Source organism: Meles meles, chromosome 3, assembly GCF_922984935.1.
Source record: "Meles meles chromosome 3, mMelMel3.1 paternal haplotype, whole genome shotgun sequence".
In the NCBI taxonomy this organism is placed as follows: Eukaryota; Metazoa; Chordata; class Mammalia; order Carnivora; family Mustelidae; genus Meles; species Meles meles.
Window position 1 is genome coordinate 62670672 of NC_060068.1, and position 14262 is coordinate 62684933.

The 14262-nt window shown below is 36.0% G+C and overlaps 1 protein-coding gene and 1 non-coding gene across 3 annotated transcripts in view; both read right to left on the reverse strand.

Annotated features, from left to right (window-relative positions):
* Nucleotides 1-14262, reverse strand: part of LOC123938249 (leucyl and cystinyl aminopeptidase) — a 106592-nt gene that overhangs the window by 69983 nt on the left and 22347 nt on the right. The window lies entirely within an intron of this gene.
* LOC123939550 lies at nt 8466-8599 on the reverse strand. The gene has a single exon (XR_006817915.1). It is a non-coding gene; the product is annotated as a small nucleolar RNA SNORA13 (small nucleolar RNA).

Below are 14262 nucleotides of genomic sequence, written 5' to 3' on the forward strand. Positions count from 1 at the left end.
CTGCCAATTTCCCACCTCCTGTGAATGACCTACAAACGGAAGAAGAGTGACTATAAAATCCCGCTTTAGGCATTTCATCTCCTACACATCCGCTAGTGCTCCTACTTCTCATGACAAAGTGTTGGGTTTTGGGTTTTTTTTTGTTTTTTGTGGTTTTTTTTTTTTTTTTGGATGGTTAACTGTGTTTACTTCTTTAACAGAGCAAATATTGCTATAAGTGAATTTAAAAAGAATTTTTTTAACTCTTAATGAACTCCTAATGGTTAGAAATTTTCTGTGTGGTTTTTAGTCCTGGCACAGTGCTGAAGCTTAATTGCTTAATTTGATTTTTTTAAATATCTAAAAGGTTTTTTCTGACTTTTTCTTTAAAACCTCATATAGGAAAATTATGTTCTCTTAGCATTTGCCCATATTGTTTGTTCTGTGTCAGACCTGATGTAGACAACAAGGAGGTCGGCACAGTATGGCTTTTTTTTATTTAATCAATTTCTAAACTAACTCTAGATATAACTTCAGTTAACTTAGAGCACACCCTCTCTTGAATTCACATCCCCTTAGAACTTTGGTTTTGTGTGTTTTGATTCCTCAGCAATGTCTTTTTTTAAAGGCAAGCAGTATTCTACCATCTGACCATTTAAGCATCACCTGTCTGCATTTCATTTACTACAAATCTTGTGATAAGGGTTTAGTCAGATGTCTAATAAATCCAAATACCCTACTTTTGTTATTTATCACCTATTTGGATTAATAACTATGTAGAATTTTAATCTTTCAGAAGTAGAATATATTGACTCATCTGCTATAATTTATTGCACATTAAAGGGAAATTTTTGTATATGTGTACAATGTCAAATTAAATATATCAAACCAGGGGAAATCATTCTTGTTATAGGTAACCCATGAAGACTATACTTCCAACCTATTTAAGAAAATTTTGCCTTGGGGGCGCCTGGGTGGCTCAGTCGGTTAAGCATCTGCCTCTGGCTCAGGTCGTGATCCCAGGGTCCTGGGATTGAGCCCTGCGTCGGGCTCCCTGCTTAGCAGGAAGCCTGCCTCTCCCTCTCCCATTCCACCTGCTTGTGTTCCTTCTTTTGTTGTGTCTCTCTCTGTCAAATAAATAAATAAACCCTTAAATTTTTTTTTTTTTTTTTTTTTTTGCTTTGGACTCCTAAATCGATACACTTTGATCTTAGCATTAAACTATAATGGAACATGATTATCCCTTGCTCTAATGGATTCATTTATATTAAAAGAAGGGATCCTACAGAAACAGGAAAATTTTATAAAACCTCTTAATCCATATATACATGCTATCTATAAGTCAGAAGCAAAGAACATCCTAACTGACACGTTTCCATTTTAAATAACAAGCCCATCTGGTAATCTGAGACAACTGAAGACATTTCTCTACCTCAGGTACCATGAACCGGTGCTCCTCAATGTTGTCTGTGGATCAGTGTCAATCCACAAACTGTTATCTGTCTGTGACAGGATATATGTGGACGATTAGTATTTAAAAACTTTCATAGCAGTTTGTCAATTCTTTTGTGGCTATCAAATTTAATCATTTAAAAATGGAGCTTATAGTTCACATGTGTTTTTCACTTCAGCTTTCCAATAATTCATATTTTTAAATGCTATAAAACTTCTGCAACAGATTAAAAATTTTTAAAAATTAAAAACCTCTATTATTCAGCTCAGGTATTATGGGAAGCAATGAGTTATTTGTCACTATAATGGCAATCCAGATCAATATGAAGTTCTCAACTATGACAGCAGAAGACGTGAAAAGGAGGGAATGATTACAAGTCCTGTTAAAAAGGGAGAATACCCAGGAACTGAGGCTCCCTGGGGCCAGACAGGTCTGTAAGATGGAGGGACAGAGGGAAGTCTATGTAAATTCCTGATACACATTCTGGCTTGGATAACTGAAAGAAAGAATGCCATTCATTGAGACTGAGAATATAGCTTTTCAAATTCTCTCTTGGTTTTTTGTTTTGTTTTGTTTGTCTTTTTTTTTTTTTTTCCCAGGGGGGAGTGTAAGAGGAGTAATGAGAACAGAGTTAGGGGATGGCATTTGTTATGGGGCATAACATATTTAATACATCTCTCAGATAGCCAGGTGGAGATGTTTAATTAATAGCATATTATAGAGTTAAAGACCTCACTTTAGAAAGTTCAAATTCTGCCTCTTCTACTGACTGCTTGACCTCAAAGAGATGACCAAACATCCCTTCACTTCAATTTCCTCACCTATAAATGTGGAAAGCAGAACTATTTTGTAGGACTGTTATGAGGATCAGGTCATGTGGATCTGGATTCAAAACAGGAATCTGCGTGGAAGATTCAGATTTCAGAATCACTTGGGTATACAAAATGAAAACCATGCAGATGAGTGACACTACCGAAAGGGAGGTAAAAGAGAGCATCAGCACTGAAGACATGGGCAAAGGAAGAGGGGCAGAAAAGGAGAATAAGAAGGAGTGTGTCACAGGTAGGAAAATCAGGAAGTAGTATCCCAGAAAACAAAGGAAGTTTTCATGAAGGAAGTGGTCAGCATTAAACGTCTTAGAAAGGTCACAGAAAATGAGGCCTGGAGAGGTCATCAGATTTGGCAACCAGGGAACAGAGACTTTTTGTAGAGCACTTTCAGGGGGCATAGTGGGAATGAAAGCCTAACTTCCAACAGTCCAAAGAATGGAAAATTAACATGGGAAGGCAAGAGCGGCAGACCATTCCTTCAAGGTCCATAGTGATGAGTCAAGGAAAAAAGATCGAGTCCTGCATCACGCTCTCTGCTCAGTGGGGAGCCTGCTTCCTCCTTCTCTCTGCCTGCCTCTCTGCCTACTTGTGATCTCTGTCTGTCAAATAAATAAATAAAATCTTAAAAAAAAAGAAAAGAAAAGATGGCACAGGAAGAGTTAAGTTCTTTTGTTTTGTTTTTTGTTTATTTGTCCGTCTTTAAGATAGAAACAACTTAAGCATGAAGGAAAAGTAATAAATGACAAAATGTGGAGGTAAAGGAGTAGACAAGAGGAAATGCTGGAATAACATCCCAGAGGAGTAGGAAGATGTCACAAAAACTCCAGTAGACAGATTAATCTTGATGGGAATGAGGCACTTCTCCTCTGAGCCTGGGAGACAGAAAGTAAAGACAGAGAAGAAAAATGTTTAAGTGCATGAAAAGCTTGGATGTGAACACAGAGTGCCTCCATGTTCTCTGTGATGGAAGAATCAAGGCCATCTGCTCCAAGGCAGTTGTGCAGAAGGCATAGGTGGCTTAAGGACAAAAATAAAGTACAGAAGCCATACCAGAGGACCAGGGAAGGACGATGCAAGGACAGAGTATGGCTGAGAAGTTCAGTATGCCCAGCAGAATTTGTTGTGCTACCAGTCTCCATAAATGCCTTTGGCAGTGCTTACCAGCCCAAGTCTAAAAGAAGAAAAAGTGTGTTGTATTTTACGACAATTACAAAAATGAAAATATAAATGCCAAAAACATTTTAAAGAGTAGAGAAAGCAGATGGGTTAATTCGGTATTCAATGTATAGAGAGAATATGGTGAAAAGTTAAGGGGAAAATGCACAAGAGGTGCTGGCAAGAGAGAGAGTGATTAACAGAGGGATTCAATTTAGAAAACACAACAAAAAGGAAAGCTATGGCAAACAATGTGGTGAGCAACTCGAATTAAAACAAGAAAACTTCCCACAACTTTAATCCCTTGAAACTACCATTACATTTTCTGAGAAAATGAAATGAAATGGAGTGTATTTTCAAACCAACAAGGCAAAACAACTTGAAAAGAATAGGCCTGATTTCAACAAGGCTTTTTGGGCAGATGCAAGATTGCTATATTCAATTAGGTAATAAAACAACTTGCTATATTCAAATTGGGCCTTAACAATAAAGAATTATGCTTCTTCAGAGGCCTTCCAGACATATTTAAACAGAGCTAAAAGCTTCAAGCATGAGACAGCTTTTATATCTTCTAGATCACTGCCAAATGGAAACTTCATAAAATTTCTGAGTGATGGCTAATTATCAAATACAGTAATTATTTCCCCAATAAGCAATCCTCTGCCATCAAAGAGACCTTATTTTTTAAAAGTTTAATCTTAAAAAGAAAAGAAAACAACTAGAATTTAGAACAAAAACAGTGATTTTTCTGTACAGTTCTGATCTGATAAAACATTATCCCACTCCTCCTCAACAGACACACTCAAAGAAAATCTTTCCTATTTATCACAATGCTTCTGCTAAGTTACATGCTTAGATACAGCATTTTCTCGCCAGAATCTGGAGAGTAGTCACTAACAGAGGACAACTTTTCAAGCTGTTCTCAACAGCCCCTTTCCCTGATAAACCCTGTTTGCTTACCCTTCAATGTATGAGCAGTGTCATAAAATACTATGAATGGAAGACTAGAAGAGGGAGGCAGGAAGATCAGAGCACCATATGCTCATTATTTAGTTGTAGAAGAGACTAAAATGTAATTTTCCCTTTCAAGTTACCTCTAAAGTTCACTTCAACACACAAAAATGCTGTGAGAGACTTCCACTTCCAATATGACAGAGTAACTGATACCAAACTTCCTTTCTTCTCATAAGCAACTATTACCTAGACAAAATGATGCAACTATTTTTAGTTACTGGATAAACGAGCAATAACATGAGCTTACATTTGTCTGTTTCTCTGCCTTGGGAATACTTTCTAATTTTATTATGGTGAGATAGAGTCCTAGTCGAGCAGGGCTGGTGGCAGAGACAAGACACTGGAAAGGACAGAACTGTGCAGAGTGAGGACCACATAAGTGTGTATAGGGTTACCTGAGAGTCCTTAACCAATGCTGGGCATAACTACATAAGGCTTACTTAAGAGTGGCTGTAATAAGGTTAATATGGAGTAGAACTACTAGAGGTCAAGCAGGATAGGGAAACATTGCCAGTCTAACCCAACCTGAATAAAGAGAACTATGAAACTCTGCACATCAATTTGCAAAGCTAGAAAGACTTCACTTTAAAGGAAAAAGCACACCCTAGAATAAGACCAACTCTAGACCACATTAACAAAATTTAAAACCAAGCCCTAACAAAACCCACAGAGCAAAAAGAATCTGGGGGCAGAATTGTGCTAAGTTAGAGGAGACTCAGCAAAACCTTGAGCTTACCACAGATAGTCCCCAGCAAACCTATACAGGGCCATCAGCCAGTAACTAAAGTACAAACAAACACCACTCTACAAAGAATTTTTTTTTAATCAGCATCTCTACAATGTATCAACACTATTCAATAATAAAAACATTACTAGACATTCAACAAAACAAGAAATGTGACCCATAAGAAAAAATAAGTCATTAGAAACTGACTTTAACTCGGCCCAAATATTGCATTTCATAAAAACTTCAGAGCTACTATTTGAAATATGTCTTAAATAAAGGAAAATGCTTTTGAACAACAAAGGAGAATACATGAACAGATGAGACTCTCAGCAGAGAAACTGAAACTACAAAAAAAAAAAAAAAGGAATCCAGTGGAGGTGGGGGGAATAGAAATTCTAGGACTGAAAGGTTCAATAATTAAAATAAAAAACTCATGGAATGGACTTAATAATAGATCAGAGATGGTAGAGGAAAACAGTCCATGAACTTGACAGATTACTAGCAATTACCAATTTGAGAAACTGGGGGAGTGGGGGGAAGACTGAAGAAAAATACAGCATCAGAATTTTACAGAACAGTATCAGAATGTCTAACACATATGTAATAGGAGCCCCAAAAGACTCTGAAAATAAAGCAGAAAAAATATTTGAAGACACAAAAGTTAAAATTTTATTAAGTTTGGTGAAAACACTATTTACCAGATCCAAAAAGGTCATCAAACTCCAAAAACAATAAATACAAAGAAAATCATATCTAGCTACATCACAGTCAAACTGCTGAAAACCAAAGACAAAAGTCTTCTGAAAGCCTCAAAACAGGACAAAAATAATACAAAGAACACTAACTTTTTATCACAACAGTGGGGGCCAGAAGATGGCAGAACAACATTTTTAAGGCACTGCAAGAAAAAAAATTGCCAACTCAGAATTCTATATCCGAAGAAAATATCCCTCAAAAATGAGATAAAGATCTTCTCAAATATATAAAAGCTGAGAGAACTAATTTCAAGCAGATGTGCACTTCAAGATACCACTAGGAGGTTCTTTAGCCTGAGGGAAATTATACCAGATAGGAACTCAGATCCGTAGGAAGGAAAGAATACTAGAAATAATGAGTAAGTTGTTAAAAATAAAAGTTTATTCTCTTTATTCTGCTTAAAATTTCCTTAAAACACTGTATATTAAAGCTATCTAAAAGTAACATAATATGTGTTTTTAACATATATAAAAATAAAAAATACAAGAGCACAAAGAATAGAGGGTGGATAAGAGAAATTAAATTATATTTGTAAACTGAGAAGGGGAAATGGTAAGTGTCCAGTGAGAAGGAGGAGGTATAAAGTAAGAAGGCAGAAGGGTCAGGTATAAAATGTTAAATGGCATAATATTCACAATAAAAAGACTTTAACAAGTTAAGGATATATATTATTAACCCTAGAGTAATCAATAAAAATGTAATTTAAAAGACAGATAGCTAAAAAGCTAGTAAAGAAAATAAAATGAAATATTAAAAAAATACCCAATTAACCCCAAAGCCAGCATTAGAAAAGAAACAGAAACAAAAACAAAAAGGATAGCAAAGTGGCAGTTTTAAACACAACCACATGAATAATTTCATCATCTGTAAATGGATTAAGAATTCTAACTAAAGGACAGAGATTATCACACTGGATTAAAAAAAGCAAGACTCAACTACACACTGTCTAATAAGAGATACCTTTTAAATTTAAGGACACAAATAGATTAACAAATCAGAATAAAATTGTGATTAAAGAAATTCATCAGGATAAGATACCAAGCTTAAATATGCATGTACCTAATAAGAGAACTTTAAAATTCAAAATAGAAAATGGCAAAACACAAGAAACAGAAACATCTCCAACCATAATTGGAGATTCTATCATCTTTCTCCATAATTAATCAAACAAGTAGACAACAAGCAAGCCACAGAATATCTAAACAATACTATCAACTAATTTGGCCTAAAAGACATTTATAGAACATTACACCAAACAACTGCAGAATATCTATGTAACAGTCACCAAGGTGGGCCATATACTGGGCTATAAAATAAATCTCAATAACCTCTAAAAGACTGAACGAGGGATGCCTGGGTGGCTCAGCGGGTTGAACATCTGCCTTCAGCTTAGGTCATGATCCCAGGGTCCTGGGATCAAGTTCCTCATCAGGCTCCCTGCTCAGTGGGGAGTCTGCTTCTCCCTCTGCCTGCAGCAGCCCCTGCTTTTTTTTGCTCGCTCTCTCTTTCTCTGACAAAGGAATGAAATCTTTAAAAAAATAATAAAATACTTAAAGAGTTTTTTTAGACTATGAACTCTGACCATAATAGAAATAATTTTTAAAAACCAATAGTAATAAATCATCTAGACGATCTCTAGATATTTGGAAAACAGAAAACAAACTTCTAAATTATTCACAAGTCAAAGAATAAACCACTAAGAATTTAGAAACTATGAAATAAATAATAAAAAATTTTAATTTTAAAAATTGAGAGAAATCTACTGCTTTAAATACCTTTACTAGAAAGAGGTTTAAAATCAGTGATATGTTTCCACCCTGAAAGTAAGAAGAATAGTATAGAAGAAATAATAAAGAACAAAGCAGAAATCAATGAAATAGAAAACAGATACAACAGAAAATTAATAAAGCAAAAAATACAGGAAAGTAATATTACTGGTTCTTAATCATATTCTCCCAGAAACTGGCCTTCAGTAAACATTGTATCAGGTCCTCATGGATCTCCAAGACCAATTTTTCATTTCTCAAAAGTCTAGTTAGGTTCATGTAAGAGACAAATCAGAACTGGGTCTTGGGCTAGAGACATAAATTCTCTTTCACAAGCCTCACAGCCTTCTGTCTGTACCTCTTCTGAGAGTATCTGATAAACACAAAATAATTTAGTTATAATGCTAGCAACATCCATATATTTTAGAATATTAAAATTTCAGACAATTAAAAGATCCATATGTATTCACCCACCTCTTAAAATAAAAAGCTAGGGTTCTTTTGTGTGTGTGTGTGGGGGGGGGTGTTGTTGTTTGTTTTTTGTAAATCCAAGTACTTAAAAGAAATTGGAGAGCTATTTAAAGGAAACCTCTTATAATCTCTTCAACAGTAAAAAAAGCATTCTTATGCAAAAAAAACTGTACTTAACTCATCTATTTCTGAATTTAGATTTTTGAATATTGTTTTCTTAAAAAGAGAAATCTTTTTGAAAACCCTTTAAAGAAACTATACATTTAACAGAAAACCCAAGAGTACATGTGTAAACAAATTAATGTAAAAGCATCAACTGTTATTTATGCAGCTCTTACACCAACAGTATCTGATTCAAGGACAGGAAAAGGCTGCAAAGCATTTAGTTTCCACCTTTTTTGACACCACATTCAGTAGTTTCCAAAAGTGAATGGACAACACAAAGGCTGCAAAAAATATCTTTTTAAGTGTCCATTTAAAATTTCAACTGAGTACTTCTCAATAAGAAAAAGAAAAAAAAAAAAGGTCCTTGTTTTTTAAGCATTTGATTTAAAGTGTTCAATTTATTTGGGGTAAATCACAACTCTGAGGTTCATTCTGCAGAAATAAAACCATCCTGCAGTAGTTCAGGTTACAGTTTTGTGAAACCAAACTCCACAGCCAACAAACACCTTTGTTCTAAATCTCAGGGCGTCAATGACCAAACCTATATTTAAACTAACTAGACCATTCCTCATGCGTCAAGAAATCCTTAGACACATACAACCACGCAGAGTGCCTGCGCTGCCTCTGACTGGTATGTGAGACCATATATGTGTGACATACGTTTCAGTTTCTCTCAAGCATGCATGGCTGTTGCGGCCACTTCGCAGTTTACCCCTAGTCCACCCTCTTCACTCTCCTCAGTCGAAAAGACTCTCTTTTCTTCCTCTTTATTACACTAGTCCAATGTAGTCTTTTCAAATCCCTAGTTTCTTTCGCCTTTTTAAAATCAATTCAACTATAACAGGAACAAATGTCCTACTGTGACCCATTACCCTACTCTCCTTAAAATAGCACACCATAAAAATTAAGATGTCTAACTGTTCTCTCAGGATGAAAAGGTTAGAAGGACTGCAATAAAGAAATGCTTAAATGGGCCCTTAAAAAAATAAGTGAGTGAGACTTTCACAGATAATACCTTTGTCCCCCGTTATAACTCATGAGACGATATAGGGAAAAGCAACTTGATTTATGTAAACTTGACATTATCTAGTCATCATTTGCAAGGAATCCTGCCAACGTGATTATTTATCCAGTACAGGCATTCTTCTTTGGTCACCACTGTCCACAGAGTTGTGTTTATAATTAGACTGTGCAGTGTTAATTACTCTGGCCGCCCTGCCAATGTTCTACAGGGCCTACAGGGAGAGATCAAAACAATCATTCCCAAATCATGACTCACCTCACTCTTTCCACACTACAAACTCCTGGCAGCCTCTCAAAACTGAAAAATGATAACTGTGTACACAACATACTTATACAGCCTTTCACATTTAGGATGAAATATTAAGTTCCAAAACCAGCTCCATATATTTTTCTAGAATTTTTCTATATTTTAATTCTGTAACTTTTTGCTTATTACAGAGTTAGAGTTTGAAGGCGAGAAGGTTTAAAAAAATTTCAAGGCCTGGTTTAATCTATAAAGAAGGGAAGTTCTGCATAGGTGAACTGTAATTATAGATTTTGCTTCACATTTAAACAGTTCCTCCAGAGAGGGGCTCTTCTCTCATTTCACCTTGGTCTCCCTGGCATCCTACAAGGAAAATAGCTGTAGTAAATGCTGAAACGAAAGTAGCAACAGCCAACACATTACAAGTAAATATTAATTAGTGAAAATTACCTCCATGTCCATTCATAGATTCTCCAAAGACTAAACCCAGGTCTACTGAAGCTTGGAGTAAGATAGAATTAATACGCCAGCTACAAGGTAAGAAGGCCTTTCTAACACCTGCTGTGGGGCTTTGAGTCACGCTGCGTTTCATTTCTTCTGGACACTGATTCTTCGGACTTCTTATTACATTTCCTCCTCTTCCCTCAAAGCCGGTATGATAATTTAAATTGATTATGGTTCAGGAGGCACAGAGTTTAGTGCTGAGGAACTTGTGGATTCTGGTTCTGGCTCCACCACTTAAGTGTGCTGTTGGGGTCTCAGCTTTCTTACAGGTAAAATGGAGATAATGGCTGCCCTGTCTGCTTAGATGATCACAGGGGTCAAATCAGATAAATGGGTCACGACACTCTGCAAACTGTGAGGTGCTACATTAATAGTTTATTTTTATTTTTTTAAAGATTTTATTTATTTATTTGACAGAGAGATCACAAGTAGGCAGAGAGGCAGGCAGAGATGAGAGGGAAACAGGCTCCCCACTGAGCAGAGAGCCCAATGCAGGGCTTGATCCCAGGACCCTGAGATCATGACCTGAGCCGAAGGCAGAGGCTTCAACCCACTGAGCCACCCAGGCGTCCCACATTAATATTTTATTGCTCATATATTAAATAATTATGGTAGGAGCTTCAAAATCATAAGCAAATAAACACATCTTCTACTTTTCAGCCAAGCACACTAGCATTTCTCTTTAAGATTCACCAGTACAATCTCCTGCCTCACACCTTTTACTATAAAAGGTGATGCTTCTATGTTACCCACAGCACACATCAGTAAATAAATTCATAAAATAAGTCAAGTCCAGAAACCCCATTTTGTCTTCTGTGCCACAAATACCAAAGCATAACATAAACAACAATTCTGGCCTCCTGATGTCTTTTAAGATCAGCATCAGCAAGGTCCATAGAGGATTTCAGCCAGTGTGGAACAGGATAACTTGAGATAATTCTATCTGTTTCACAGAGATTTTAATACACGGTTTTTATATTTTAAGTCCTCTGCTGAGATATTTGCCAAATGGCTGCCTTGATTGTAAAGATACTACAACCCTTCCCAAAATATCTCTAGGGATTAAGTGTATCTTAAGGCCAAGCTCATTTACTATAATTGCATTTACACAATAAAACTCAGATAACTAATGACAGCTACAATTTAGAAGAAGGCAATTTAAATTTACATAATGCTCACACTTTCTGATTAAAACAACCTAAAGGGCAGCATTACATAGCCATCAATTTCACTTTACCAAACGAAAACACTCAGTCAATAAATTTTTCACCATCTTCAAATTCTACACCACATTGTATTCTGAGTCTAATCACAGGTGTTTTTTTCTGTACAGTTTTGAGTCCTATAAGCAAAAGTCACCATTTTAGTTCAGGAGGGAAGAAGCAATAAGATGAACTGGCTAGCTTTATGTTGCAGCTATGAAGCACATTATTTTAAATATCAAGGAGAACATTTAAGATGAAAAGGAGGCATTCACTCTACTGGGGAATGCTAATGACCAAAGAGTATCAAACACGAACAGGGGCCACAGCACCTAACGAAGCCTGCCATGAAATGCTTCAGATATAGAACTGAATGTAAAGGATCAAGGAGAGGGATACATAAATATCTGTAGTTTAATACAAACCTTAATTGTAAAACAAGAATAAAAAAAATGAGAGAAATTTCCTTTAATAAAAGAAGAAAAATTTTTACCTCAACAAAGTAGGTGTCCTCTTAACTTATGTCCAGTTAAACCTCCAAATTAACCAACGTTTTCCATTGCCCTCCAAAGGCATTTTCTGATGCCAGGTGCCCACTGAGTGCCAGAAGGGCTACTCCGTAGAAAGTCCAAGCACTGTGTCCCCACAAGAGCAGCTGTATTCTTGCCAAGGATTAGTTGTCCTCCAATCAATATATGCTAGCTAAAATTATAACTGCAGCTATGTAATAATTATTGCATTAAATGAAAAAAAAAGAAAATCGTTTCTGTGAAAACTGAACATGCAGCAGAAAAACCCTACAAAAGTGAGTCCCCCAAATAACATGGCTGCCAAATTAAGTATTAGCAAGTAAAATAAAAAGATTGAGGAAGGAGGACCCTACAGAAGAATTTTTGCCCCTGGGCTTCAAAGTATCTAAGTTCTCAAACCACTTGAATAAAAAATAAAGACCTGGAAGTTACAGGTGCATCATGGGTAGCACAGAAGAAATGCAAAGAACTCTTATTAGTGGACCCACATGCAAAATAAAAGCTTTAGTCAATAAGACAACATTAGTAATGAAGTTTACACATTTTGACTTGAAATATTAAGAGAAATGCAATTTTCTTTACAGTTTCCATTCTTAACTAGGTTTTTAAAGATATTCATTATATTTGAGATCATGTTAAAGGAAAAGTGATCTAGATCTAAGTTTCACCCTAATAGTTCATCCCAAGAGCACAAATACAAGTTCCTCCAAACACAAATCATTATATATACACCTACTTGTGAATGTCTAAGGAATAATTTTACTGTAACACTTAAGAACTTTGCTCTGCAGTTATACATACTGGTGAGTTTAAACAACAGAATGTTTAAAATAATTTCTCATCAACTCTTAATCTCACAAAACAAACTGAGGGTTGCCAGGGGGAGGGAAGGAGGGAAAGGGTGGTGGGGTTATGGACATTGGGGAGGGTATGTGCTATGGTGAGTGCTGTGAAATGTGTAAACCTGGTGATTCATAGACCTGTACCCCTGGGGCTAATAATACATTATATGTTAATTAAAAAATAATAATAATTTCTCATCAGTATATGTCAAAACTTAAAATATATTCTTTGACCAAGTTACTCCACAAGAGAAATGCATCCCATGAATAACTGAAAGATGTATGTGTAAGAATGTTTACAGCAGTCTTGTTTACACAGCAAGAAAAAAGGAAACAACCTAAGCACAAACGATGGGGGATAGGTATATTCATAGCTAATAAAATACAAGGCAGGCATATAAATTATTTACATCAATTTATTTCTATTTTAAACATGGAAAGGAATTAAAAATATAGTATTAAGAGGCAGGTTACAAAATTTTAAATAAATAAATATTCATCCAGTTGGATACACTGTAAATAAAAATGTTAATACTAGTTATTTCTGGGAGGTTATTTCTGGGTAAGCTGGGTGTTTTTATTATCTATATTTTCCACTTTTTATATGTATAAAAAAAGGAAAACATCCTCAAACAGATCACACTTTAATTTCTCAAGATCTAAAGTTAATGAACTGATGAAAAATTACCAACACTATTGGGGTGTTTTAGAAATGGTCCTGGACGGTGAAATCAAGTAACCTGGATACCAGGACAGTATTTGCTGCTAACATCCCACTGGACCTCTTATTAAGAAGTGGAGTCTCTATCTCCACCCCTTGAATCTAATGGTTTTAAACCTTGCTGCTATCAATGGAAAATAGAAGTGACACTGCAAAATTTCCAGTCCTAGCTTTAGGAGCCCTTGTCGCTTTCATTAGTTCTCTTCTACTGACCTGCAACCCCCATGAGCATAAATCTGAGCTAGCCTCCCTGTGGATGATTAACTACGTTGGAAAGACAACCCAGCCAACAGGCAGCACCAACTGCCAGATATGCCAGTTAAGCTATTTTAAATCTTCCAGCTCCAAATTAAGCTGCTAAATGATGGCTGCTACAAGTGACCTCAGGCAAGACCAGTGGAAGAAACATCCAGCTGAGCCCAGTACAAACTGTTGAATACAAAATTGTGAGCAAATAAAATGGTTAATTTATTTTAAGCCATTAAGTTTTGTCATTTGTTACGCACCAATAGATGAATGATTTATCTACCATTCACACAGTAAACTTTTAATATTGTAGTGTATAATTCTTACAGACTAATCTATCCCCTAAGAAAAAATTGAGATTACACTGTACATACAAGTTCTATGACTCTATGGCATCTTTGCAATGGGAACATAAGCAGGGCCTCATGGTCAGACTTCTACTCTGACCCATTAGAGTAGAACACCTGGTATTCAGAACGCACAGCATTCCTTATACAAAAACTGTGTGCAACTGTGGGCTTTTCCTCCAAAGTCCAAGGGCCTTGAAATATATGACTTCATAGTTTCTTACTCCCCCTCATCGATAGATGTGAGGGTGCTCTGCCTTGGGTATTAGTACAGGACCACATCAGAC